General features: G+C 41.7%; 1 protein-coding gene across 7 annotated transcripts in view; it reads left to right on the top strand.

Annotated features, from left to right (window-relative positions):
- The first annotated feature begins 1,911 nt into the window (after nt 1-1,911).
- Nucleotides 1,912-23,309, top strand: part of GPD2 (glycerol-3-phosphate dehydrogenase 2) — a 123,129-nt gene continuing 101,731 nt past the window's right edge. The window contains exons 1-2 of one of the 7 annotated variants that reach the window (XM_005296936.5): nt 1,912-2,348; nt 2,943-3,047. The gene's annotated coding sequence lies outside the window, so the exon portion shown is untranslated. Of the gene's footprint in view, nt 2,505-2,535; nt 3,048-10,574; nt 10,674-12,378; nt 12,398-23,309 lie in introns of those variants that run through there. The other 6 variants (XM_005296937.5, XM_042860839.2, XM_065561749.1 and 3 more) reach the window with 6 other exon arrangements.

Genomic DNA, 23,309 nt, shown 5'->3' on the forward strand with positions numbered 1-23,309 from the left:
TCAAAGGAGCTCAGGGACAGGCTGCTCCATCCAATGGCATCCCAGAAGGCCCAAGATATGGCCACCAAGCTCTGTTACCCACCAAACTGGGCATGACAGCCAAGAGGCTCCTACTGTCAAGCACTGGGCCAGAGTCTAGGCCAGGGGCAGAATCAGGGTCAAGGATTGTGAGAGGAGGAAGCACTACAATGGAATGACTAGGGTCAGCCCAGGGCTTCAATATCCTTAAAGATTGCCTCTAAGTCCACAGAGTTCCCCCTATAAATCACTGAGGAGAATTTGACCTTGGCACCAACTGGTGGGAGTGGTGTTAAAGGAGGGGGATCTCACCCAAGGCCTCTTCCACCAAGGACTCCAAAGAAAGGAGGATGGCAACTCTGTCCCCTTCTGCTTCCTCCTCAGCCATCTCCACTTGCTGGACTGTCCTAGGGGGCAGCATTTCAGAGGCAGCTACAACATCATCTCTGAATGGTGAATGGGAGCGTTGCTGCAAACTGTAGGGAGTCACTTGTCTGAGACTCATGCTTGAGCTTTGCCTTCCACCTATTCCCTGTAGTCATCTTCCAGGCGGTGGTATTAGAATCAGCACAGATGGCTTACAAGTAAGGGAGTCAGAACAGGAGCTGACAGGGACATGGATATTCTCCTTTTGGGGTTACTCTGTCTCTCCCACTATCTCCTACCCCACTAAGAATATGTAGGGTGCTAGTAGTGGCTGCCTGCTCAGCTGGGTTCAACAAGGTGCCATCTCCAGCATCAGAGTAGAGTCAGGCAGGGCTTCACCCTGTGCCTGAGGTGAAGGTGGGTGAGGGACTGGCTGCAAGTGTGGGGCAATGGTGGCACTGGTGTCAGTGCCCTCTCTTGACCTGGAGGGGAGGACTTGTGCTCCCCCCTTGCTGGCCCATAGGGGAGACCCTTTAGATGTGCTCAGTGCCTTGCCCAGGAGGCACTGCACCTCCCCTGATGGCAGTAAGGCTGTGAATGGCGGAGACTTGGGTCCTTGAATTCCATCAGGAGAGTGACAATAGAGGAGCTTGATTTCCCCAGGGCAGAGAGGGGGAATAAGAGGGCCACATTAAGGAGGAAGGGTGGCACTGAGGATAGCAGCACCCTCTCATGCCCATTCCCTCCAAAGGCTTGATGGGGATGCAAGTGTCTCACATGGCAATTGCCCTTCAAAAGCCACTTTATCATACATTTTGGAGGCCACCACAATGGCTGAGGGCCCCTCCCACAATGCCCACACAGAGAATTAGATAGCCACCAGGAACAGAAAGCTATCTGCCAGAACCTGGTCCTCCTGTCAAGGTTGAGAAAGGGGCATCAACTGCTCTAGGCAGAGAGAAATTGGTAATATCAGTGGCTCTGGGGGATGCAGCCACATGGTCCTAGGACTGTGTACTCCTGGACTTATGGAGTGGATGGAAAGTCTGGTGGTGGTGGTGATAGAAGCAACCCCAGCCACAGTAGATGGGGTGGCAGTGATCAAGAGGTCTTTCTGGTAGGTCCTTGCCTTTGCCCTTAGAAGAAGAGAAAGTTCTGACAGTGGAGCCTTTGTTCTTGAAGGGACGGCTGATGTCATGGAGTGAGGACAACAAATGTTGACCGGGAATCCCCTTCCCCCCTCAGCCTCATCTGGGCCACCTAGGCAGAAGCCTTATAGGGGAGCGTGGGGGCTTGCCACGGTGGTGGAAGAAAAATGGGGGCAGTTAACAAAAACGATAGCACTCCCTCCTTCCTAGACAGAGCAGAGCGAGGGGCCAAACAAAAGAACCAGGGGAGTATTAGTGACCTGCCCCCCCTGGCTGCATGGGGATGGCTAGGGGTAAGAGCTCAAGGCAAACACCAGTGGGAAGAGGGGAAACAAACGGTGAGAGGAGGCCCTGTGTTCCCAGGAAGGGGGGGGTATTCTTGGGCATATAGGAGCAGAGAGAGGGGAGAGAAGGGGCGTCAAGGCATGCGCCCTCCCTCACAAGAGGGGAGGCAGCAAATCCAAATTGCAGCAAGGGAACAAAACCAACAAAACAGGGCAAGGTGGGGAGTGGAGGAGCAGCACTAGCCACTGTGGCCAGAGACCTGGGTCCGGGGTAGGAGGTCGGGGGGAATCAGAGCGGGCGCACCCGCCCGTAGCAGCAGCTGCTGCCAGTGCCAGAGCAGGGACAGCTCTACGCTGTTCCCCTCACCGCTCCTTCCAGCAGCAGCAGCAGGAGCAGCAGGAGGAGGAGGTTACTTTTCAGTGTCTGGTTACAAGAAGACACGCCTCGTGCTGCCTGGAAGCGTGCTGAACTAGGTGGTGGACGGGCAAGTACAGCAGGAAAAGCAGCTTCTGGGAAGCAGCAAGAAGCACGGTAAGGGAGATGCACGGATTCCTGCATCCCGGGGCAGCGGGGGACAGTGCTGCACAGGGCCTAGTGGGGAGCCTGCCCTCCCTGCTCGGGGAAGAGTCGCTTCCTTTAGGCAACAGCTCCAAGCCGTGCGCGGACAAAGACAGGCCGACGGGGGAGGTATAAATAGTCACAGAATCAGGTTGCATCTGGGCCTAGCGGGGGCTGTTAAGGGGGATGCACTAGGGCACAGGCCCCAGTGCAAGGTGTAACGGCTAGATCCTGCTGGCGCTCTCATCTGCACTCAGTGGCGTTCGCTCCTCCCGGGCACGGTGCAGGGCAACAGCAGCCTGTTAGCACGGGCAGGGCCGTGCTCCTTGCAAGCCCGGGCCCAGCGCCAAAGCTCTCATCCTCCGCCTCCTGCTCGCGCTTTGCCGTTCCATTGGGCGAAGGAGACGCCAGTTAATCCGGCGGCCCCGGCCCAACCCCCGTGGGCTTCCGCGTTTCCTGGTACCTAGGAAGCCCATGAGCCGCTGCTGAGGGTGCAGGTACTGAGGCTGCTGGCTGGAAGCTGCATTAGTCCCACTGCTGCTGCATCCACCTTCTCTTCCATCCTAGGCGGTAAAGACCTTGCTGGAAGCATCGGCTAGTATTACTGAGCAGTTCCTAGTGTTTCAGGGAGCAACAGCCTGACTAGGCTCCTTGCCAGCAAATTCCTGCTTTGTAAGTGTCTGCTATTTTTTTAAAGCTGCTTTGCTTTAAGTTGCCTGCATTGCTAGTAATAAAATAAAGAGGGTTACTGGGGGAGAAAAATTGAAGCATACCACCCAACTCCATTTAAATACAGTGGGCTGGCAGAGCTTTTTTGAGAGGGCACTCATGGGAACACTAGTAAGTAATCTGATAGATAATTTAATATTATATGTACATGTAAAATAATAAAACAAGGCTTGGCAGCACAACATATAATGCCAAGCAGCTGCTATCCTGACTGGGCTGCAGGTATTACTCCACATCACCTTCTTGTTATTTGGCAGAATCAAATAAGAGCACAGCTGGGGTGAAAACATTTCCTCTCTGAGTTATCATCAAAAGACATTTTTATGCATGAGGGGCCACTTCTTCAGGACTCGGTTACTAAATTTTGTGGTGTCATAACTCCGATGGATTGCATTGCCTCTTGCTTCCTAGATAAAACTGTAATGGACTTGTCGACACTTTTGTAGGCAGCAAGTGACTTTTTTTGCTTCAGCATTTAATTATGATGTAAGTTTATATTTGCAGTTGTGGATACAGTGAGGGCAAAAAAAAAAAAAGGCACTGCAAAGTGTTGCTCAGTGGTTTTAAAAACAAACCAAGAGCAGGATAATATACTTGTTATGAAATTAAGTGTAATCACTCAAAATTATATAAGCCATCCTTACGCATTAACCCATACTTGCAAAAGTTCTCATTTTTACAACCCTAATAGATTATTATAAATTTCTTGGGGATACTCATCCATTCAGATCAAACGATTAAACAGGAGTTTCACAGTGGAATGTGTTCTGTAACAAAAACTTCAGCTGTTACTACTTAAGAGTTTTTAAAATTGATGATATATAACAAACTTGTATAAGGTCCCTTGTAGCTATCTCTTTTTGCTTTATGTCATCATCCCTTTCAGTAGTTAAGTACACTTAGGATTTCTTAGTATTCTGAAGCTCTTGTTTTATATAGTGGCATTTCAGACAATTCCCTAAACATTGTGGAATCTATTTGGTTAACTTTTCTGCTAATGAAACATTCCACTATAGTTAAGGTGTTGTCTCTACTAAAAATGTCTGTTATATATTGCACTTTTTTAAAAATTCTAATTGACAAAAAAGTAAATGTTCTATAACAAACTAATAAACATAATGGAACATTGATTGAGTCTTGCTTTCCTATTGGATACCATACAAATCTAACTGCTAGGAAAATGGATACTGGCCACAGAATACCATATCCATGGTAACATTGCTGAACTTTTGAAAATAAAGGGAATTATTTTTAATTTGAATTTAAAAAAAAATTTCATGGAATAAAATCTTTTGAGTTGGGTATTTTTGTCTAGTTAATGACCAGGTGGATTTCCTTGAGTTTTTCTCTCTTCTAGCCAGCCACTAACTGCTAGGGAAGTGTCTGGTGTGAAGGCCATTAGTACACACCTTCAATTATGAGTTCTACCTTCCATAGGACTAAACCTACAGAAAGGCTAATACCAAAGATAAACTTGAAGCTAGCCCTGTACCCGGGCTGCTGGTAAGAAGTAGGAGCTGTCTCTGTCTTTGAACTCTCACTTTTCTCCACTGTTGGGGCAAAAATAGTTCTTTCTTTTCCCCTAGCAGCTGCATGTTCTCCATCCTCTGTCTTGTTTTTTGTTGTCGAGGAACTTGCTTTCCTCTCAACCCCAGTGCCTACTTGAGCTTTCTCAAGCAGCAACAAAATGAAATTGACAAGTCTAGGCACTTGCACTGCTTCTTCTCAATATCCTCATACAATTTCACACTACTGCTATTTGAAAAAGCACTGACTAAGTAGCAGGGCACTGGAGTTCTGTTTGTAGATTCAGACAACACCGTTCACATTTGGAAATTCATCTTCATGACCATAAGGGGCAGATTATTTTTATATAAAATCTTAATTCTTATGGTTCCTAATTTATGAGGGAGAGTTTCCTTGTCTCCGGTGACTGAAATTGTCAAGCCCTGGATATCGCTTGTACAGATATTATTGCAGTAGTGACATTGGTCTCAGAATCATTCTACTTTGTGATTCTTACCCATACTTATCACAGATGCTATTCTTATATTCTCCCTCTTCCCCCCCCTCCCCCCAACACACATATACCCATACAGACACTCTCTGGATCAAAGTTTGAGAATATTTGCTGGCGGTCTGCAGAAAGCTGGCTGGTCATATTGTGCTGGCTTTCCTTATTTCCAGCTGCTAAGTCACTTTAAAAAACAGCTAAAATATATTAAATACTTTCCTAATATTACTTTCCCATGTAAAGCTCACTGTAGTTGCTACAAGACAGTTATGTGATTATGAATGAAAGGGGGGGTGTTTGATTGCAAATGGCAGGAGAGTTTGTCCATGAGATAGTCTCTCTATTTATTTAGATGTGATCCATCCTAGGAAAATTCTTGAGAACATATAAGAGGTATCATTGATGCTATATATTAATTTTGTATAAGTAAAAATAATGAATGCAATAGATTTGAGATTTAAATTGTCTGAGGTCAGGAAATTCAGACTTTGACTTTCCACTGGAATTGTAACTGTTACTTTCATGGTCTCTGTGCATTTCGCTGGGTCTTTCATTCCATGATCCCATGTGTGTATAGATATATAGATAGTTATATGTATAGATTCCACTTAGCTGATTGCTACTGGGGCTATATGGTTTGTCATCTTAGGCTAGTTAGGCCCATCTTCTGAGTACTGATTGGTAGTATTATAGATAGCACTTATCAGATAAGTGAATTTAAATACCTAGGATCAATGGTTGCTGAATATGGTACCCTCCCGAGTAATAGACTCATAGACTTTAAGGTCAGAAGGGACCATTATGATCATCTAGTCTGACCTCCCGCATGATGCAGGCCACAAAAGCTGACCCCCCCCCTTTCCCTTGACTCAGCTGTTGAAGCCCCAAATCCTGTGATTTAAAGACTTCAAGTCTCAGAGAATCCTCCAGCTAGCGACCTCCACCCCATGCTGCGGAGGAAAGCGAAAAACCTCCAGGGCCTCTGCCAATCTACCCTGGAGGAAGATTCCTTCCCGACCCCAAATATGGCGATCAGTAGAACCCTGAGCATGCAGGCAAGATTCTCCAGCCAGACCCTCATTGACCATTGATACTATTTACCAGCAATGGCACACTGTTGATTAATTGACTAAAATCATGTTATCCCATCAAACCATTCCCTCCATAAACTTATCTAGCTTAATCTTAAAGCCGGAGAGGTCTTTCGCCCCCACTATTTCCCTCGGAAGGCTGTTCCAAAATTTCACCCATACTAACATAGCCTAACCTGATACCAGACACCTCTATGTTCTTGGGGAACCAGGGTGCAGTATCCAGCCTGACTCATGAAAGACACCCCCCCACCCCAGCCTCTGCTTAAACCAAAACCCATCAGAAGGAAAAAAAACTTTCACTAGCATCGTACCAAATCTGGTTAGTACAAATGGCAGGAAATGTCCCTGTGATAAAAAGATGCCAATAAAGTTAAAAGTGTATAAAACTGTAATTTGACCCATCCTATATGTATAGAACAGAGACTTGGCCAGCCACAAGAATAGAAATGAGTATGCTCTCCACCACGGAAATGAAGATGTTGAGATGGTCAAATGGTTGTACACTCTGTGAAAGGAAACAAAATGAGTTTGTGGTGGACCTAATGTGGGCTGCCTCAACTGAAGACAAATTGAGAGAGGGGTGTTACCAGATTTTCCCATTACTTTGGGGTATGCTCATTGATTCAGGTTACTCTTCTGGGGAAGGGGCTTCTGTAATTCTATCAATGTATTGCTTGTGTCACTTGTGTTTTCATATGGAGTTCTACTTCTCCCTTCTGCAAGTCCCCTCCCAATGGAGCTATCCTGCAGGACCTCGGTTCCCTAGGGCTGGGTTTCTCCAGCCCCAGAACCGGATGAACCCCCACACATACATTAACAGAGCAAGTCTGAGCGGACCGGGTCAATCAGCACTGTCAAGCTGACCCCTTATATGTCTCTGGACTCACTTGGCTGGATGAAGCAGCACTTTCAAGCTGCCTCTCCTTATATGCCCCTGGGCTCCATGGACTGGGTCAAGCAGCGCTTTCAAGCTGTTACCCTTATTTATGCGTCCCAGACTCAGCACGTCCCTATCCCCACTCTCGCAACACAATTGTACTGGCAGTAACCTACTTGATGAAGAAACCCCACAGTATTTTGGGCGCTGCAGGGATCTTTAGCTTAGGTAAAAGAAGCGTTGCTGTAGAGTGAATGGGGGAAGCTAAAAACACAAAAGAGTAAAGTTCAGCAAGAGAGAGAGAAGCAACCAACTTAACCATAAAAGTTATTTATTGAATAATAGTGATAACTACACAAGGAGAGCTTAACCAACATAACATACATTATTAAAGGTTAATACCTAAGGTAGAAAGGAAAACAGAGAGAGAGAGAGAGAAAGAGAAGGGGATCTCACTGCTCCCTGGTGCTTGAACTGGTCGGGGTTCCCAGGTGATGGTTGTAGCTCAGGATCCTGAGGGCAGGAGACAGGCAAAGTCCCCAGCACGATCAGTCAGGAGAATATGGAGTCCCAGTGGAACTGATGCATAGTTTGGATCTAAGCATCAGAACCCTGACTAGAGGGTAAGTAGGGATTTTTGTAGAGAAAATACAATGGTCCAAGGGAGAACACTAGATTTGTTGATGACTCAAGGGTTTTCTTTAGGCTAGACAATAGGAGCTGATCACTCTTGGCTATGGGTGGTGTTTTCTTCCAGGGAGCTCACAATGCAACTAGGCTGCTTCAGTATTTGGGTATCAATTAAGGATTCATTACTAGAATTGGTCTGATAACTGCTGAGCTGGGTGCGTGCAGGCATAGGTTCGTTAGCATCTGGAGCAGAGATTCCCATGATGCAGTGCTTCCCTGCTTTTTCTGGTCCTAGAGTTAAGTGCGGTTCTGTGTTCTCCATTCTGTATGTAAATTGAGATGTCTTCCTGTCCCATCTTTCATGCAGATGAGGCATGGAGAGTTGTCTCTGCTGACCATTCTGTATGCTAATGGAGATGTCTTAATTTTGTCACCCTTGTCAGAAGGGGTTTAGGTGTGTATCTCAATGCCCTTCACTGCTCTCTGCAAGTTTTCCCCCCCTCTGATGGGTTTTGGTTTAAGCAGAGGCTGGGGTGGAGGGGTGTCTTTCATGAGTCAGGCTGGATACTGCACCCTGGTTCCCCAAGAACATAGAGGTGTCTGGTATCAAGTTAGGCTATGTTAGTATGGGCATATCTAGTGGAGACCCGGGAGTTATATTGGTAGGATGGCTCTTGCAGTGATTGTGGATGGAAGACGACCAAGGGGAAAGCTAAAGTCTCAGAACATTGACCAGATGTTAGTCAGACCTTAGGGAGACCAATTGTATGACAGCCAGGCATACAAGCATGAGGAAGAAGGCTATAAAAGTCGCTGACTCCAAATAGGGAAATGGCAAGAAAGAGGAAGAAGACAACTTATCTGATAAATAGTATCTCAGTTACATTTTAGTTTAATTTTGTTTCACTCTTAAAAAATCTATTCTTCTCACAGAGAATGACAAATCTGAAAAGAACTATCATTTTATGTATTTATAAGTCATTTTCATGCTATTAGATCCTTGAATTCCTCAACATTATCAGATTCTTTATATAGCTATGAAGAGACCAGGCAGATCCTCAATGGGTGTAAGTCAACATAATTCCACTGGCTTAAATTACCAGCTTACACTAGCAAAAGATTTGGCTCGTGGTTCATATTTTCAAAAATGGCCTCAAGTTGCATAATCCAAAATTGCATAACCAAGTATTTTCATTATGCAGTTTTCAGTGACCAAGTTTTTTTGTGTTCAAAAGACTCATTTGTACATAAAAGTTTATTGTTGGGGCAAGAATGCTTGGCTAATTCTGCTTCTGATGTCACTGAATGTGTAGATGATTAACTTTAAACCACAAAAATGAATGTAATAATTTCATTTTTTAACTTATGTTACAGCAGGGTTTTTTCCCCACTGAGGTTATATTTGAAACATTGCACATTTATGGACCTAATACTGCCACATTTGCCACAGTTTTCTAACGATTCAAATAATACAACATTAGCTAGCGGAATGGGAGAGCTATGTTCTCAGTTTGTTCTCCATGTATGTAAGGCTCTGTAGCAGGGTTCAGTACTTACGGCACTGCCTCATGGCTTATCTGGGTATTAACTCACCACTGATCAGATGTCCCTTCCAGCAGTCGCTCAGCCCATTGTTTTAATATCACCTTCTAGGATTCTTGGTAGTAATCTTTTTTGTTACTTGTCCCTCCATCCAGGTCACTTTAGTTCTCCCCTTCAGGGGGAGGGAGGAATGGCTGTTAGTGTCTTTCTAGGCAAGCTGTCCCTTGCTGTTCCAGGCAGTTCTCTGTTCTACATCCAAGGCTGTGCCACTTCTCTATTGGCAGATAAGGGAACTCAGGTTATGTCTACACTACCCGCCAGATCGGCGGGCAGCGATCGATCCAGCAGGGATCGATTTATCACTTCTAGTCTAGACCTGATGAATCAACCCCCGAGCACTCTCCCGTCGACTCCTGTACTCCACCGCCGCGAGAGGCGCAGGCAGAGTCGACGGGGGAGTAGCAGCAGTCGAAGACACCGCGGTGAGTAGGTCTAACTTCAGTTATTCACGTAGCTGAAGTTGCGTAACTTAGATCGATTCCCTCCCTCCCCAGTGTAGACCAGGCGTCAGACCTTCCCTCTGTTCCAGGTTCTAGCCCAGAGACCTTATGCTCTGCAACTATGATCTACTTCTAGACTTAGCTGCTACTTCTCTGAGCTCTGTTCTACTTCCTCTCCCTGTCCTCTAGCACCTCTAGGTTTACTACCTATCTGAGATTCCTCTGCTCTGTGGCTACTTCTCCAACCCTGTAATCTCTAACCAACATCCCTCCTGCTGATTATTTCCCCCTGCAAGCCTCTCTGTTCTCTGCCTCTTAGCTTTATTGAATCTCTGCCTGTTCCTGCCTAGGTAAGCTTCATCCTTAATTAAGCATTATTGATCCTTGGCTCCCCTCCAGAGGCAACCTATGCAGTTAATTGGCCCATCTAGCCTACCTTAACCCTTTCAAGACTGGGGTGGGTGAGCACTCAATCACAGGCTCTTTCTATATAGGGATTTTTTGCACCAATGTAGCTACGCAGCACCAATGTAAGATGGGGCTTGCACTCATGGAGTTTATCTACATTATTTGGTGTAACTACATAAATTTCCCAATTCTAGATAAATCCTAAAACAGTAGGTACAGTACCTGCAGTGCTACATATTCATTTGTATGAGAACATGTGAGGGGTGGGGTGTACAAATGTCATATTAGGGAGCCAGGGTTATTAGGCTAATAGAGGCCAAATCAGTCCCATGCAGTGACATTTGAAGCTGGTGTCATTCTTTGAGGGAGGAGTTAAAAAGGGAGGGCCCAGCTCAGCTGCTGCCTTAGTGGGAGGGAGAGCAGACTTTGAGCTCTTACTGTGAGCAGAGAAGGTTGGCTGTGGCTAAGAACTGGGAAGCCTGCTCTTAACAGGGCCCCTTCCAGGTAAAGGATGAGTTTTTATTTGTTCATGTATATTGTAGATTTCAGCATGTGGAATTTTTGTACTGGACTTTTTTTGGGTAGACTCCATGTATATTTTGGACTTTGGAAGGAGTGGAGCTGTTATGTGGCCTAGCATGGAGGGCTAGCATGGATGACCAGGAGGAAAACACAGGCAGAACAACTAATGTGCTATGTCAAAATGGGGCATGTTTCTACATACTAATTAAGGAACAGATTGGGTGTATAGTATATTCAATGGCATAGTATATTTTTAATTGCAGTATTAGCCAAACAGAGCTATGCTATGTCTCAGTGATTTAGGGAAAAAGTAATATATTATCATAAATGTTCAGCAGTAAGGGACAATGACTGAAGATTAGTTGTTAACTTTTACTTAGTGTGTGATATCTAGGTTTAACAGTTAAGGACATAGTCAAGTGTCTATGTCCTTGTTTCTATATTTCTATGCATTCCCTTATACATTTTATCTTTGTATCAAATTAAAGCTTGGATAAGCTCCAGTTGCTGCTTCTATATTCATACATGTGTATAAGTATAGTAGTTACTTTCATGATTCTTGAAGTAGGCCCTCCTAATAACTTAGTGTCATCTAAACTATTATGCATTTAAGAGTAAATTCCTGTCTTTATATAATAAATATGGATGATTTTGTTGGGGATTGGCCCTGCTTTGAGCAGGGGGTTGGACTAGATGACCTCCTGAGGCCCTTCCAAACCTGATATTCTGTGATTCTGTATAAAGTACTACTGTAATGGTACAGAATTCTGTGTTTTGGATTATTACTGTACAATTTCTATAGAGATGTTAAAATGTTGCCGTTGATATAATAATGATATGCTGCATTGCTTTGTTAGCATTCTGAATTAGTGTCCTGAAAATTAATGTACTGAATGCTCCATGGAAGGCTAACCACTAATGTGTCTTCAGGATTCCATCTATCATTAATTGTTGGTTGTGTTATCATAGCACCTTGGGGCCTTGACTTATGACTAGGGCTCCTTTGTGCTACGTGTTGTACAAACACAAAACAAAAGACAGTCCCTGTCTCAAAGAGTTTACAATCTAAGTATAGGACGAGACAACAGATGCATATAGAGACTGTTGGGGGAATACAGGGAAACAATAAGACAATAGCATGATAGGCTGTGGTTTCAGCACTGCAGTCACCTAGCTGTTGTCCAGTTTTCATAGATTACAAGGCCAGAGGGGCTATTGTGATAATCTGATCTGACCTCCATAACAGACAGTAGAACTCCCCCACAATAATTCCTAGATCAGACCTTTTAGAAAAACATCCACTCTTGTTTTAAAAATTGGCATCAATGGAGAATCCACTACAATGTTTGGTATATTATTCCAATGGTTAATTACTCTCACTGTTAAAAATTTACACCTTATTTCTAGTGTGAATTTGTCTAGCTTCAACTTCCAATTGCTGGATCATGTTATACCTTTCTCTGCTAGACTGAAGAGCCCATTATTAAGTATTTTTTCCCTGATGTAGGTACTTAAACTTTTCTTTGTTAAATTAAATAGATTGAGCTCCTCGAATCTATCACTATAAGGCATGTTTTCTAATCCTTCACTCATTCTCGTGGCTCTTCTCTGAACCCTTTCCAGTTTTTCAACTTCCCTCTTGAATAGTGGGAACCAGAACTGGATGCAGTATTGCAGCAGTGGTTGTACCAGTGCCAAATACAGAGGTAAAATAATCTCTTTAGTCCTACTTGAGATTCCTCTGTTTATGCACCCCAGGATTGCATTAGCTTTTTTGGCCACAGCATCACATTGGGAGCTCATGTTCAGCTGATTATCCACCATGGTCCCCAATTTTTTTTCAGAGTTACTGCTTCTCAGGATAGAGTCCCCTATCCTGTTTGGTCTACATTATTTGTTCCTACATGTATATATTTATATTTAGCTGTATTAAAGCACATATTGTTTGGTTGTGCCCAGTTTACTAAATGATCCAGATTGCTCTGAATCAGTGACCTGTCCTCTTCATTATTTACCACTCTCCCAATTTGTGTCATCTGCAAACTTTATCAGTGACTTTGTTTTCTTCCAAGTAATTAATAAAAACGTTAAACAGCATAGAGCCAGGAACTGATCCCTGTGGAACACCATTGGAAACACTTGCATGATGACCATTCCCCATTTACAGTTATATGTAGAGATTATCAGTGAGTTTTTAATTCATTTAATGTGTGCCCTGTTAATTTTATATCATTAAAAAACTAGAATAAAAATGTCATGCAGTACCAAGTCAAATGCCTAACAGAAATCTAAGTCTATTATGACAACACTATTTCCTTTATAAACCAAACTTGTAATCTCATTAAAAAATCAAGTTTGTTTGACAGGACCTATTTTCCAAAAGCCCTTGTTGATTTGTATTGATTACATTATCCTTTTAATTCTTAATTAATCAAGTCCCATATCAGCCATTATCTTACCTGGGACTGATGTCAGGCTGACAGGCCTATAATTAACTGGGTAATCGAATTTACCCTTTTTACAAATTGGCACAACGTTAGCTTTCTTCCAGTCTAGTGGAATTTCTCCAGTGCTCCAAGACTTCTTGAAAAGCAGTGTTAATAGTCCAGTGAACTCCTCAGCCAGCTCTTTTAAAACTCTTGGATGCATGTTATCTGGACCTGCTGATTTTAAAAATGTCTGACTTTAGTATCTGCCGTTTAACATCCTTCAGAGATACTAGTCGAATGGAAAGACAGAATGAAACGATCTGTGTTTTTCCCAAATACAGAACAGAAATATTTATTGAACACTACTGCGTTTTCTGCATTATTATTGATAATTCTACCATTGAACCAATACTATTGTCAGGACTTTTTGTTCCTAATCTATTTAAAAAAAAAAACCTCTTTTGTATTGTCCATAACTCTGCTGGCTGTAGATGTCGCCTTGTGTCCTTTGCTTCCCTTATCAATTTTCTACAATTCCTAGCTTCTGGATTTATACTTGTTACTATCAACTTCACCTTTTTTCCCATTAGCTATATATTTTATTTTTATAGCTGCCTTCACTCCCCCTCTAAACCAGGGTCAGTTTTTAACCAATATAGCCTTCTTTCTTGATTTTGGCCTTCTGAGCAAGTAGTAACGTGTTCTTAATGATTCCCAATGATCATTCTCATTTTTCTGATTAAATTCTTCCTCTCAGTTGATTTGGCTCACAATTGTTTTCAGCTTTGTGAATTTGGCTCCTTTAACAGCACTGAGTATAAATATCACTGGTCTGGACTTTACTCTGTCTGCACATTATAAATGTGATTAAGCCATGATCTCTTGTACCTAAGCTACCATTAATTTTTTGTTCCGTAATAAGTTCCTCTTATCTGTTAGGACAAGATTTAATGTAGAATTTCTCCAAGTTAGTTGAAACAGTTTCTGAGTTAATAATGTTTAGAAATGCCAAGAATGCTTTAGTACTGGCCTCATGAGACCTCCAGCATGTGTCACTCAAATTGAAGTCTCCCATGATCACACAGCTTTTCCCCCATGCACATTATAGATAGATGTGTAAGGAGGTGGGCATCTTGTTATCTAGTGAGATTTGGTGGTCTATAGCAGACACCAACTAATACCCCATCTTGTACTTTATCTGTTAAGACATTGATCCATAAGCATTCAAGCTCATTTTCTTCTGAGTTATCAGTGACTCAGAAACAGGAAATGCCATTGTTTACATAGAGTGCTACTTTCCCTCTTTTGCCCACTTGATCCTTCCTAAATAGGTTAAAACCATTGATGTTAAGATTCCTATTGTGCAAATCATCCTACCAGGTTTCAGTAATACCCACTAGATTGAGTTTATGCTCATAAATGGACAGTTCCAATTCCTCTTGTTTGTTACCCAGCCATCACGGAAAAGGAGAGTTTTAAGGAGAACAATGAAGTGGCTTTGTGGATGTTTATAGGGACTTCCTCCCAAGCATGAGGGGCAGCATAGGAGAAAGTGCAAAGGTGCTTATTTGAAAATTTAACAGTTGAGTACAGGCACCATTGGCTGATAGGAGGCAGGAGTCAAACTCTTGATACCTGAATGAGAGGTGATAGGCAGGGATGGGATAGGCTGTGAAGGGCCTTGAAAGTGAAGATAAGTTCCTTATGTTTGGGATAGAGAAGAGAGCTGCTGGAGGGATGCAAAGAGAGGCATCATGTGGTCAAGTGGTGGGCTAGGAAAATGATCTTTGCAGCTGCATTTTGAAAGGATATGAGTAGGGCAAGGTTGCATTTGCCAGGGCCAGAGAAAAGGATGTTGTAGAAATGGAGATGTGACCTGATGAGAGTTTTAGATGTGCAGATGGATAGGAAAGGCCATATTTTAGAGATGTTATGCAGAAAGAATGTGTGAGAGTTATATATAGCCTGGGTTTGAGGACCTAAAGAGAGGTCTGAGTAGAAGATAATGCCTAGGTTATGGGGCTGAGTGACAGGCAGGATGGTGGTGTTGTCCATAGTGATGGGGAAAGGAGGTAGTGGGAAGGGATTGGGGGATGGGAAGATAGAGATCTGGTTTAGTCATGTTGAGCGTGAGCTGATCGCTAGACATCCATGAGGAGATGTTAGAAAGATGTGCTGAAATTTTAGTTTGGACAGAAGAAGATCGGTCTGGAATGGAGAGAGAGATCTGTGAGTTGTCAGCATATAGATGTAGTTGAATTGTTTTGTGCATGAGATTACTCAGAGATAGTGTAGTGGGAGAAAAGAAGGGGACCAAGGATAGAGCCCCGTGGAATCCAGACAAAAAACGGATGGGGGGGGGAGGGAGGATGAGGATCCTCCAAAGGACATGCTGAAGGAGAAATTGCTGAGGTTGGAAGAGAACCGGGAGAGGACAGAGTCACAGAAGCCAAAGGATGACAAGATTTCAAGAAGAGTATGGTTGACTGTGTCGAAAGTGGCTAATGGGTAAAGGAGAATGGAGTTTGGAGATTTGGTTTGGAGATTTGGCTAAAAAGAGGTAATTAGAGGTTTTGGAAGGAGTGGTTTTGGTTGAGTGTAAGGTGAGAAAACCAGTTTGTAGAGGATTTAGAATGGAATTGGGCGGAAGGGACTCCAAACTGCAGTTGTAGAAATGGGGTTTGAGATGAAAGAGAGATTGGGAAGTAGTTGGGGAACATCAGGTGGGTGGGGTTTTTTTGGCTTTTTGTTAAGATGGGAAAGACTAAAACATGTTTGTGTTAGGAAGGGAAGAGCCAGAGCAGAATAAGTGATTAAGGAGCTTTGCATGGCAGGCGAGGAGAATGAGTGTGAGGGAGATCAGGAGATGGGATGGGGTTCACTAGGGTGGTGGAGAGGAGGAGAACAGATGAGACTTCTGTGTCTGTGATCAGGGCAAAGGAGGGGAGAGAATGGTAGGAAGGGAAGGCAAGATGAGCTGAGGTGATTAGAAGGGAGTTGGAAAATTTTAGGGGTAGAGGAGACCAAGGTAAGTCATCTTTGGGTAGATCAGTTTCCTATATGAAAATATTAGGTACATTTTCTCTAATTTCTGCTCAAGCAACAGTTCTTTGTCATTCTGTTTTCTGCCTTCTAAAATCCATTTCATAAGTATAGTTGAAGAATCCTACTCTTTTCAATATCAGCTTAGATAGTTGGTTCCTATTTTCAAATGTAAATGTCTTTCTTGGCTGTTTCAAACCAAGGGTTTTCATGCAACTCAAACAACAATTTTCTTTTTAGTTTTATCTGGCTGGCTTGTTGTGATGTTTATTTGAATGCTCGGAGACAGGTTTCCAGAGATTCTTGTTTTCCCTCTTCCTGAGCTTTTGTCTACAGTCTCTTTTCCTTAAAAAGATAGGTCTTCTAGTCTATTAATATAGATGAGTTAGATCTTACTGTATTTTCTTATGTAACTAGTCCTTATGCAAGTGGGTGTGCCATTAAAGTTGGTGGGACCATTCATGTAATATGAATGCAGGACTGGGCTCTTATGACAGTCATGCATTGTATAGCACTGAATAACTGGACACATAGTTGTTGACTCCCCACCCCCTCTACATTTTCAGTTGTATGGGCAACAACTTAATGGAGAGTGAAAAGGTAACATGAATAGGAAGGGAGGGAAATAAAACTAACATTAGAGGAAAGATTGAAAAAAGTAATGGTGAGGCAGATCAGAGAAAAGGGGGAAAGAACATGCTGTTTGGGTACGTCTATACTTACCTCCGGGTCCGGGTCTTGTCTAGACGTGATAAATCGATCCTGGATCAATCCCGGAAGTGCTCGCCGTCGACGCCGGTGAATAACGTAGCTGAAGTTGCGTATCTTAGTTCGAAGTGGGGGGTTAGTGTGGACCAGCCCAAAGAGGAAGACTGAACACAATTCAGCAGAATAAAAGATTAGCGCAAGAAAATAAGTTATAGAAAATCTACATAACAGTAAAAATAAATTAATATTTTGTATTCATTTTAGTGAATTTAACGTTTAAAAGAAGATGGTGTTTTAGACCAAAAAATATTAGGAACTTATAAAAAGGAGCCCAACATTGATGCGAAATAATCCTCCCCACTACTTCAGGTCTTACTCATGGGGGATGGGAAGTGAGGAGGGAAATGTTTGTAATTTTTGCCTTTAAAAAGTGTCAGGCTTTTCTTTCAAAGCTGAATGTCAAGCTGCTTCCCTCCCTAGTGTCCAAGTGCAATCCCCTTTCAATTAAAAAGGAAAAAAAGTCACTGTATGGCTCAGTTCACAGCAATGAAGAGTGCACCTCAGATCTCATTTGGATCCCTGCAAATAATTGTTTTTTTCCAAAATACCAAAAGGCATTATTTCACACCAAAAAAATTATTTTCAAGTTAACTAGTTACATTTAGCTAACGTTTTACAATAAAACAACAGAAAGGGGTGGCTTAAATATGTGTGTTGATGCCCCTAAGGTAGTCAATTCCTAATCCATTTTAACCAATTTAACTGATTTGATTTAAAAACATCACCACACAAAACACTTAGTTTTGTCTCGGTGCAGTTTCAAAATGCCCAGTGATCGTCCACCTAGAAAGTGTAGGCTAATGTTAATAACTTTTGTGAACACCTTTAATTGTAGTTTATTTAATGAGCGTCTATCCAAATAGAGTACATATACTTGCATCCTTATTTGTTTTTGCCCTGTTAGAAAATTATCTTGCTATAAGTGTTTCTATATGACTAGTGTTAGCTTCATAAACTGAGCCCGTTTGTGCTAATTAAGGGCCTGATTCCAAAAGATGTTGAACACCTGCAACTGACTTGGATGGGAGTTGCAGGTGCTCATCAGCTTTACAGATGAGGAACTAATTTAGAAAATTGAAATCCTCCCCTGACATGCCTAAATAATTACTTATTGTGCAATTACTGAAAGGGTGGTGTCTGTTTGGCTGGGCAGATCTATGTCCAGTTTTGTAATAAACAAGACAATTTTTATATTTCTAAACTTCCTCCTACAATGTTTATTTGGCTGGAAAAAATGGCTGACGCTAAAGGGCAAATGTTAGGATCATAGTAATCAGGGTGGATTAAAAAAAATATTTTTATTTAAATCAGATTCTTAAATTAAAATCCAATACAGCTTTATTAAAAAACTATTTAAAATTAAATTTGAAATAATGACAGCCTATGTTAAGGCCTAAACTTTTTATAATCTATTAAAATAATTTAAATTAAATGCAAAAATAATTTAATAGTACATCTTTGCTGCCAAGTTTTAAAGAGAGTCAAACCACTGACCTGGTGGAAGACACTTGGTAAGCACTTGGAACTAGAGTATGAAGTGCTAAACTAGCTTTTGACAGCAATTGCAGAGAGAATATTTTCTTCACTACAGTTTATTCAACTAGTTCAGTTCACTGACTCATTCATTCAGGTTAAGAATCCCCCTCCCCCACCCCCCAAAAAGTAGGAAAGCTTGTTTTCATCATCTCATGCCTTGTTTTTATTCATAGATTGGAAGATGAAATCTACTGGTTCTAAAATCTTGAAGGACATGGTGACCAGAAATAATCAGCTCAATTTATTAACTACAGATAATAGTTCTTTTGTTTAATAAATCAGTTAGTTTTAAATGTAAAATAATGTTTTGATCAATTTTTGATAAACATTTTTTCTTATCTATTCAGCACATTTAAGGTAGTTATATTTCATAAATCAATTTAAATGCTGATTTTGTGCATTTTAATTGAATTTGAATTGCCATTCAAATCTTGACACGTCATAAATAAAATATGAATAATTATCTAGAAAATAAGGAATGCATCATTCACCATTTTCTAACATAATAAAAATGGAAACATTAGGAATCTGAAGAAATTAATGTTAAGCTATATAACTGCTTAAATAAATGTGTATAGAATATCAGGGTTGGAAGGGACCTTAGGAGGTCATCTAGTCCAACCCCCTGCTCAAAGAAGGACTAATCCCCAGACAGATTTTTTTTTCCCCCCCAGATCCCTAAATGGCCCCCTCAAGGATTGAACTCACAACCCTGGGTTTAACAGACCATTCCTCAAACCACTGAGCTATCCCTCTGCATCCTCTTGGTTAGCAGAAAGAAACATCAAATTTAGTGTAAAGGGTTTATTGAGTTGCAAATCAACATGTTTTAATAGCTATCAACCAATGAGAACCAACCTTTCTTTAGGAAAATAACTAAAAAGTAGGAATGTGTAAAACAATCAATGATTTTAATCAAGGTTCCTCCTTGTTGATTTAAATTATGATTAAAATTGGTGATGTAAATAGGTTTGATTTTAAATCAATCCATCCTGATGGTAGTTTCCATGCCAGAGCAATGGTCTAACTCAATATTCTTAGCCTCTGGGGGTGGTTAGTACCACATGTTTCAGACGGTGCAACAAACCTGCAGTGGATAGTTATGGAATCTTCTTCTTGGAGTATGCACAATGTGCCTGAGGTGGCACGTAACCAGGATTCATCACCGAATTTGATCCACTGGTTGGATCATCGGTTTGTCTTATAAAGGAAGTTGCTTCCTAACTCCAGTCAACCAGTGATTGGCTTATGTCATCATACATGAGGGTATCTAATGTTTTCACCCCTCAGCTCATAGTATGTATGATGACATAAGCCAATCACTGGTTGACTGCAGTCCCCCAGTTTGAGAAACACTGATCTAGATGAGTTAAGTACTCTCAGTGGTACACATACCCCGGTTGAGAACCACGGCTCTGGACTACCAGATACTGGCCTAACTGGCTGGAGAAAGAATGAGCTGGATTAGAACTGAGGCTGAGTTCAAGGGTAGGTCTATACTTACCTCCGGGTCCGGCGGTAAGCAATCTATCTTCTGGGTTCGATTTATCGCGTCTTGTCTAGACGTGATAAATCGATCCCGGATCGATCCCGGAAGTGCTCGCCGTCGATGCCGGTACTCCTGCTCCGCGAGAGGAGTACACGGAGTCGACGGGGGAGCCTGCCTGCCGTGTCTGGACCCGCGGTAAGTTCGAACTAAAGTACTTCGACTTCAGCTACGTTATTCACGTTTGACAAATGAAAAATAAAAGAATGACAACAACTTTCCCCTATGTATTTTGGATCTGTCTTTGCATTTTGAAGTATATATGTGCATGAAAGAGGGCGCCTCCTGACCCAAAGACACAAATTAAAATAAATCTGATACATCTTGTTTTGTTCTGAAGCTACTTGACGCAGTGCTCCTTGAAAATGAAAGCAAACCAAGAGCTTTCCATCCCCCGTTGTGTTGGCAGTGTTGCCTAATGGATAGAGTAGAGAACTTAGGAGATGTGGGTTTTGTTCCTGGCTCTGCCACTGTTCTACTCAGTGACCTTGGGCAAGCTTTCTGTGCCTCAGTTTCCCCATCTGTAAAACAGAGATAATGATAGTGACTTCCTTTGTAAAATGCTTTGAGTTTAATGTATTTAAAAGCATTTTAGAAGAGAGAGGTGGTATTATTATTACTGGTAGCAGGACACAATTTCTCATGTTGTTTCAGAAGGCTTTGTGATATCTTATACATTTTGAACCACTTGGGAAGATGCTAGACTTATTAAATGAGATGTATACATAGCAGAGAGTGACATCTTTAATTTTTAAGTATAGTATATTAAAGAAGAATCAAAAGTGGAATTACGCTTTAGCTGGTATCTTGCACTGCTGAAAGGTTAATACATATCTTGGTTTACTTTATTTTCTGTTGGAAAAAGTTACATTATTTCACCTCCTTATTTTTGGAAGTTGAATGTTAAAAATATAAATTTGTCCTGTATGCTAAATAACTTTAATATATTTTCCCTTTTAGGTTCATTTGTTTTGTTTTTTATTTCCTTGTAAATGTTAAAATATATCTGGAGCTCTAGCAGTAGCTGTAAGTTTGAATGATTGTCCCTGTGATTTTTTATTGATACTAAAATAGTTCCCTCAGCAGAATGCTTTACATTCTGCATGTTTTGCTTAACCCTTTGTGTGACAGATTGAACTATGTGTACCACAATACAAATGACTAGTCACAGGCTGGCTCTGAAGAATTTCAGTTCTCCTCCGTTATTCTTTAAGCCTGATCCAAGCCCTGTAGAAGTCAATGGAAAGACTCCCATTGACTTCGTTGGACTTTGGATCAAGATCATAGATCTTAGGGTGGTTCTGTTGTACAGGTATAATTTGCATTTGGACAAGAGATTAAGAACAAGACAATTAGTGGTGGTTTATGATTTCAAGTCTTTCATCAAAGTACAGCACTCCAGGTTCCTACTTATGCTATTAACTGTTCAAAATATTTGGGATATAGAGGAATAAACCTGTATCTGACTGCATAACTTTATGTACATTTTGCAATGTGTGCCTTGTATAGTAACTGGTTTATTGTTGTAGTCCTTTAAAATCAATACAAATAGTTTAAAAAGTTATTGACGGCACAAACAGTCTGTCTCAAACTTGGAGAAGAATCAAATTTTCTCTCATAACTTGCATTAGATGTCTTTAATGTGTATGTGCTAGAAAGTGTACAATACTTTATACATCATCTACTACACCTCTATCCCGATATAACGCGACCCGATATAACACGAATTCGGATATAATGTGATAAAGCAGCGCTCGGGGGGAGGGGCTGCACACTCCGGTGGATCAAAGCAAGTTCGATATAACACAGTTTCACCTATAACGCGGTAAGATTTTTTTGGCTCCCAAGGACAGCGTTATATTGAGGTAGAAGTGTATCAGATGATTCTTTGCAATGCATAGTTTATTTTTCTGATTTCAATAAATGCTTGTAATTCTCATGTCATGCTTCTTGGGTCATCTGCCCTATCTGTGCCCATGATAGATCTTACTTTAGAACACTGTTTCCTGTGTCTGTGTGCCCTATATAGACCACTCTGCTTTCAGTTGGTGCTTTGTTAGGGCATTGTTACTTCCTTTGGCCGATTGCTAATGACAGGGCATCATGTTAAGATCACAGTTTGTTAAACAATTCCTCCTCCTGTTACATGCACAAGGCTTGTCTTTCTTCTCTGCTATAAAAATTGCTTCCCCCCCCCCCCTCTTTTCAGACACTGGGGTGATCCTGAGGTAAAAAACGCAGTGAAGATCAGTCATTTTTGTTTTACCATGAGATAAAGTTGCAGAGGTCCACTCCAGGTTGTGGGTATAAGGTTGACCTCAGTGAATATACCTCATGGTAAAACAAAAGTGCCTGGTCTTCACTGTGTCTTTTACCTCAGGAAAACTCATGCATGTTGGTTACCCCAAGTTGGGTTGTTTTTAAAAATAATTTTTAGCAGTGAAGACAAGCCCATACGGTCTATTTCAGTAGTTGGTCTTCTGGGAATAGTCTTTTCCCTGAAGTATTATATGTAAGTTGGTAATCTGCTCTGTGATTTAGGGGTGATGATACAAAAGTGTTTAATTGCCATGAAAGTAAAAGGTAGTCCTTCGTTGGCAGCCTAGTTTGAGATATTAAGGTATCTTTAAGAAGCATACATACTATACAAAGCATAAATTTCTCACACCAGTAGTTCTATAGCAGTGGTTTTCAACTGTTTTTCATTTGCAGATCCCTAAAAAACTGGAGGTGTAGATCCCTCTGGAAGTCTTAGACGTAGCCTGTGTATCCCCAGAGGTCAGGGGATCACAGGTTTAAAACCACTGTTTTATATCAAGCAAAAAATCATAATTGGACACTTCAGTGTGGTTTTACATATAATGTGTATCTGCAGCAATTAAGTTGGTCCTGTATTAGCATTTAAAATCACCCTCTTTCCAAATACATATAAGCTTTTAACTTAAGAACTAAATAGTTATGGAGCAAGTTGTCTGAAGGTGATACTAGAAATGGCTTCACAATCTTTCATATTTGGGTGTATAGTGTGTTTGCAGGACTGTTTCTTCATAAATCAGTGGTAAAATTCATCCTCTTAAATATGTGAAGATGCATTTTTTTTGTAAAAGAATAGATGAGTGAAATTTGCTTTATTGGATAGCATGTGATAGTTCTCACAAAATCTGGCCGTTCAGTGCATTAAAGATTCTGTAGTAAGGAGTTATGTTGAGATGCCAATCCTCTAGGGCCAGCACTAGGTACTTTGGCACTCTAAGCCACTACTATCGTGGTGGCGGTGATTCTGGTGGTGGTATCAGG

Source organism: Chrysemys picta, chromosome 11 (assembly GCF_011386835.1).
Source record: "Chrysemys picta bellii isolate R12L10 chromosome 11, ASM1138683v2, whole genome shotgun sequence".
NCBI lineage: Eukaryota > Metazoa > Chordata > Testudines > Emydidae > Chrysemys > Chrysemys picta.